The sequence below is a fragment of the Grammomys surdaster genome, unplaced genomic scaffold, assembly GCF_004785775.1.
Source record: "Grammomys surdaster isolate TR1022 unplaced genomic scaffold, NIH_TR_1.0 958, whole genome shotgun sequence".
Lineage (NCBI taxonomy): Eukaryota > Metazoa > Chordata > Mammalia > Rodentia > Muridae > Grammomys > Grammomys surdaster.
In genome coordinates, this window is record NW_021605377.1 from 872,402 (window position 1) to 878,370 (window position 5,969).

Consider the following 5,969-nt stretch of genomic DNA (forward strand, 5'->3'; position numbering starts at 1 on the left):
ATAGATAGATAGATAGATAGATAGATAGATAGATAGATAGATAGATAAAATGTAATTTTAAAAACTTTCGAAAGCCCCATCCTACTTCAACTCAGCACTTCAACATGCAAGCTGCCAATCACCACCCCGCCCCCATATCAAAGACCTGCAGAGCTTCTCCTGCCTGTGGTCTCACTAAGAATCCCTTTGTGTTCCCTGATTTGTGTTGCCATTTACATCCGCTTAACTGCTTCATGCTAACCACCTGATGTGACAGATTGCATCTGCCAGCTGCTCTGAATGTTGGTGATACTGGCTTTCAGCTAACTCTCTCTTGAAGAATTGCCCATGCAGAGAAAAATTTCAAGACCATGACCCTTCCTTGTGGTAGTTCAAATTCAGGCAACCATGGGAGGGCTCAAATGCCTTGCTATGGGCCATGTTGGAGCAAGGTGCAATTTCCAGATCTCCTTTGCAATTGTCTGAGGTCTTCCTTCTACAGCACCATTTTTCAAACCTTCCCTTTGCCCAGGTATCTTCCTTTACCCTCCTACCCATGCACACAGACACACTGACTGCTCCAAGAACTATGTCAGTAAACTTCATGAATATATATCTGTGACTCAGACTCGACTTTCAGGGGACCAGAGAGCTAAGACAACTAAGATCCCTCTTGAGTCAGTGATATGGCTGTTGGCATTTTGTTTCATTGTCTAAAAAATGTCTATGTGGGAGTCAGAGTGTGTATCTCCTGAGTCAGAAATTTCCTGGTAACGGGATATGAGAAGACTTTCCACTCATAACTGTTGAATGGAGCAAATGTCCTTTCTGGAATGCTGCTGTAGGAACTCAGCCGCAATGTTTTAATAAAGAAAACAGTGCCTGAGCCCTTTAAGCTCACTCTTATCTTTTATAACGCCTGCCTGTTGGATACCCTACAAGCTTTGACATCAGATTTTATATCCGTGTCTTGTACTAGTTCCAAGTCCTAAGACCAGAAGCATAGACAGCACTTGGGAAGAGGCTAGAAATACAGGCTGTCACCACCAACTCCCCAGGCCAACTGAAGGATGATCTGCAGTTCAACAGAATCTCCAGTTTACTGTGTTCATGACAAAGTGTGAGAATTCCTTGTTCAAACCACAGAGCTTCAATTGTTTTAAAGGCTCCAGGTATTGTAATGTTAACTCAATGTCCAAATTCATTTATACGAGCCCTAATCTGATACTGAGTATTACAGATGCTGTACCCATAGCCCCCATTCCCATTGTTTGGTTGTTAATTGGAAGTGTGATGGAGAAGCTGTTTCTGGCTGTGGTGTTTATCGTGGCAGCAGAAAGGAGCTCTGGGTTTAATTATACTGGAAAGCACTTACAGCATCTATTCACTCACAAACCGCAGACCATTGTTCCCAAGTATTACTAAAACTGTCTCTAACTCAGGCCCTCTTATTGCCAATGAACCACACTTTGAGTGGTGAGTGTAAATGTCTCCTTTATTTGCCTGATATAATTGTCATCTCACAGGCTGACTGCTGAATAAGCTCACCCCTTCCTAGTTCTTTCTGAACTCTGGCTGACTGGTTCAACTAAGCTGTTCTGGCTCAAACTCCTTTCCAAACTGACTGATTCAATCTGGCTTCTCTCAGCTTCTCACTAAATTGCTGCTTGGCATCAAACTAACTCCGGCAATTTTCTCTTATCTTCTGGCTCTTCCATATTCTCTAGGTTCAACTGCCTCTGATGACATGCACTAAACTGCACAAACTAATGAACTCAACTCCACTGCACTTGACTGACTCCCAATTGACTACACCAAACTCAATTCCATTCAGCTGAACTGCATTCACTCTGAGCTGCTCTTTAGCTGTTCACCTGAGAGTTGGGCATGCCCTATCTCTGATTCATTCTGTCAAATCTTTCTCTGATTCTTCACTTTGTCTGTCCTTCAATTAGATGTCATTGTTTGGGATGAAAGGTGTGTACTAAGAGTGTGTCTGTGTTCCAGCCAGAGGGACTAAAGATGTGTGGCATACCTACATTCCAGCTGGATCACACAGACTTAGAGTGTCTTTGGTTGTGATCAGAGCAGCCGTGTTGATGGATGAAAATTCCTCTGCAGTGAGAGTTCAGATAACTGAGTGAATGGGTAACTCTGATGTGGCCGCTTAATGCTTTATTCTGAACTATATCATCCCAAGGCAGTATTAATTCAAGCTTTTCAGTTTTTTAGCATAATCCTCTAGTGACTTCATAGTCATATTGTTTAATTGATGTTGTCCTCATGTGCCATTAATTGCTCCTAGATTTATGGCTGTTTTCAATCTTTTATGACAAAATAACCACCATACGTGGAGACGGAAGTAATGGGATTGTGCTAGTTTGGATAACTGAGTGACATAACCTTGAATTCTGAAAAGATGAGTCAAATTTAGGGAAACGAGAAACTTGGACAAAACTTGGTGTTTTACTTCTCAGAACTAATTCTCTCATTGAGTGAACATTTGCAATCATTCTCTTAGTTCTAAAACACAGGCAGACCCCAGCTTGTATCACACACAGATCTTTAACAAGGTCAGATTACTCTGCATATTATCAGTAGCTCAAATTGCAGGGTCATTATTAATGGCATCCAGCCTCTGAAAATTTAACTCGTCCATGTTTCCTTTGGCATTGTTCCTGAAAGTATCTGGTCACAATTTATTGAAAGATATCGAATTCATGCTACTAAATGGGACCTTGTTACAAGATACTCTATACTCCCAGACAAACTCATTGCATCACCACCAGTAGGCACAGCCCAAAAGTTCAGAGCTCACACACATTTCTGTATCAATAAGCCCCACTAAGTAAGCGGGAAGGGAGGATCAGTATTCTCCATCTTGTAACAAGACACAAGAGCTCTGCCTAGACATTAAGTGCACAAGGTAAATGAAACAACAAGCAGCCATCTCATGTCTTCGTGTCCCTCCAATGATGAGATACACTTAGAAAGCCCATAAACAACGTTGTAATTCACTAATTGTCTCTTTCTAAAACCCAACTCTAGCAGACCAGTGAAGGGAAAAGGGTGAGACACAGGAGGCTGGAGAAGGGCAATAGAAGCTTGGAGGAGCAAGTTCTCGCTTATTCTTACAGGTAGAGAAGCAGAGAGTCCACCAACAGAAGATACATGATTTATAACATGATTTTTACAGTGTAAACTGGGACTAGCAAGAGAGTGTAAAAATCAAGGGTGTGACTCTCATTTCTAGGAGGAAAAATATCTCTAACTCTAGGGGAAAATTTTCCTCCAGATTTAAGGTACAGTCTGCAAAAGTCATCTACTAAAACAGGGTACAAATTCATGAACTCACTCTCAGTGAATAAGTTACAAGAGCATTCTCACCAATCAGAGATTCAGAGATCATGGCCAATAAGTGTAAGGTAGTGGTTCTCAACTGATGACTTTACTCTCCCAGGGGACATCTGGCAATGCCAAGAGACATTTTTAGCTGTAGCTGTTACATCTGAAATAGGCTGTGAACAAGCCAAAGACACATCCAGATATCCTACAACTGATAGAGAAATCCCAAAAGCAAATCATTACTCAGATCAAAAATACTCACTGTACCAAAAATGGTATAAGTGAAGAAGAAAATGCCCACGTGCATCCTGAGTTACAATTCAAGTGAGATAAAGACACAGTGACAGGTATAGGGAAGCAAATGTGCTATGAATGTGTTTTATCAGGGACAGACCTAGAGGAGAGAGAGTCTTACAAATGCTTTGAAGGAAAAAGTCCATTGTAAGACCTCCTTATAATGTATAGGGGCCAAGAAGCTAAGGATCAGCAGTGAATATGGAATAATGAGTCTGTGCCCTGTGTGTTACAAAATAAAGAACCACAACCCTAGGCTCTACCCATGAGATGTCTATAATACCGCCATCTTGATCATTAAAATTATCTGCAGACATTGGCAAAGTCAACAAAATCACCTTTATTAGGGAAGTTCCTTCTAGAATTATCTTTTAAAAGTAAAATACAAATGCATATATATGATAATATATAATAAATAATATAATCTGTAACACAGATTGTATGATATATAATTAATATATATTAATATACACGATCCATAATATGTAATATATAATATATAATACATAATATTGTGACATTTATTCTTTCATCTTGATCATTTCTTCTAAATTCAAGCTGTTTCTTTTTCTAAAATAGGCATATTCTTTGATATTTCAGAAGGTGGTACAGTGTAGAGTTTCAAGTACTTTTCCAAAATTTTCTCTAGCCAATTTGGAATTCTGAGCTAATTCTCATTTCCTTCAGGACATTGAAGATTCAAACCTATGTCTTCTGCTCTCTGCCATTACTATCAGAAAGTCTGGATTCTGTGTCTTTTCCCTCAGGCTGTTTCTTACATCTTTGTTTCTTTGTTTTTGCTGACTTACTATAACATAGATCTATGCAGATTTCTTTCTATTTGTTATACTTGGCGCTCCTTATATATTTTTTGACTTTAAGTAAGTCTTCCTTTCTTCCCATTCTCTTGATCCAGAATAGGATTTTTACTAAATGTATGTTAGTTTTTCTGTTCACGTATTTCACAGCAGAAATCATGGCATCTAAGGGAACTGCCGATAGAATCAGAATGAATGACAAGATGTGTAAGGAAAACAGGAAATGAGTTCATAGCAGGGCCATTTCTTAGCTACCTTGAAGAATAAGTAATAATTTACCAGGAGGATATTATAAGGAAGAACATCCACATAGGTGGTCCAATATAAGCAAAGTCATGGCTCCTAGGGAACAGATGTGGAACACCATCTAGACGCATCCACAGAGAATGGTAAGACACGGTCTTTAAAAAGCTAGTCAAGGAGGCCCTTGTGTGCCACATATGAAGTGTTTAAACCATATACCACCGATAAGAAGAAGCAACATAAATTTTTCAACTGGAGTTGCGAGAGAACAGAAGAACGAAGGAGGAAGAGGACATGGTAGAATGAGACAGTAGGAGGGAGAGAGAGGAAGAGAGGGGCAGGAGAAGGAGAAAAGAAGAAGAGAGGAGGAAGAGGAATGAAGGAGGAAAAGAAGAGCAAAAGGAAGAAAATGGGGACAGAATGAATTTGAGATGGTTAATGCTCTAGACAGGGAAAGCAAAGTATAAGGAAGCTCCAAAGAAGAATCCTACACTGAACTAAATAGAAAAATCAGCACTTGAGCTGAAAGTGTCATCTGGGAGGGAGAAGAAGGTCTTAGAGACATTTTCTAGGTGGCTGTAATAAATATTTACCTACCTAGCTACAGAGGCTGAAAGCCGGCAGATTAAGTCTAAGGATATGAAGTCTGGGACTCAGGAATCCTAGTGGTTCAGTAGAGTCTAAACCTGTGTCCTGTCAAATTTACCCGCTCAAATCCTAATTCCTGTGTGATGTCTTGGAAGGCAACTGCCCATGATGCAGGATTCTCATTAAAAGGATTTTTACCTTTGTAAGAAGTTAGAGCACAGCTGGATAGTAGTGGCTCACACCTTTAATGGCACTTGGGAGGCAGAGGCAGGCGGGTCTCTGTGAGTTCAAGGCTAGCCTTATTTACAAAGCTAATTACAAGACATCTAGGACTAGACAGAGAAACCTTGTCTCAAAACCCAAACAAATCAAAGAAGAAGAGGGGAAAGAAGAAGAGGAGGAAGAAGAGGAGGAGAAGGAGGAGAAAAGAAAAAATGGTAGAGCACTGGGCTGGAGAGATGGCCCAGTGGTTAAGAGCACTTGCTGCTCTTGCAGAGCACCTGGATTCAATTCCCAGGACCCACATGATAGCTTCTACAAGTCCAGTTCCAGGAGGTCCAGTGCCCTCTTCTGGCCCCCGAAGGCACCTAGCACATAAGTAGTGCACAGGTATACATGCAGGCAAACTTTCATACACATAAAATGATAGATAGATAGATAGATAGATAGATAGATAGATAGATAGATAGATAGATAGATAGA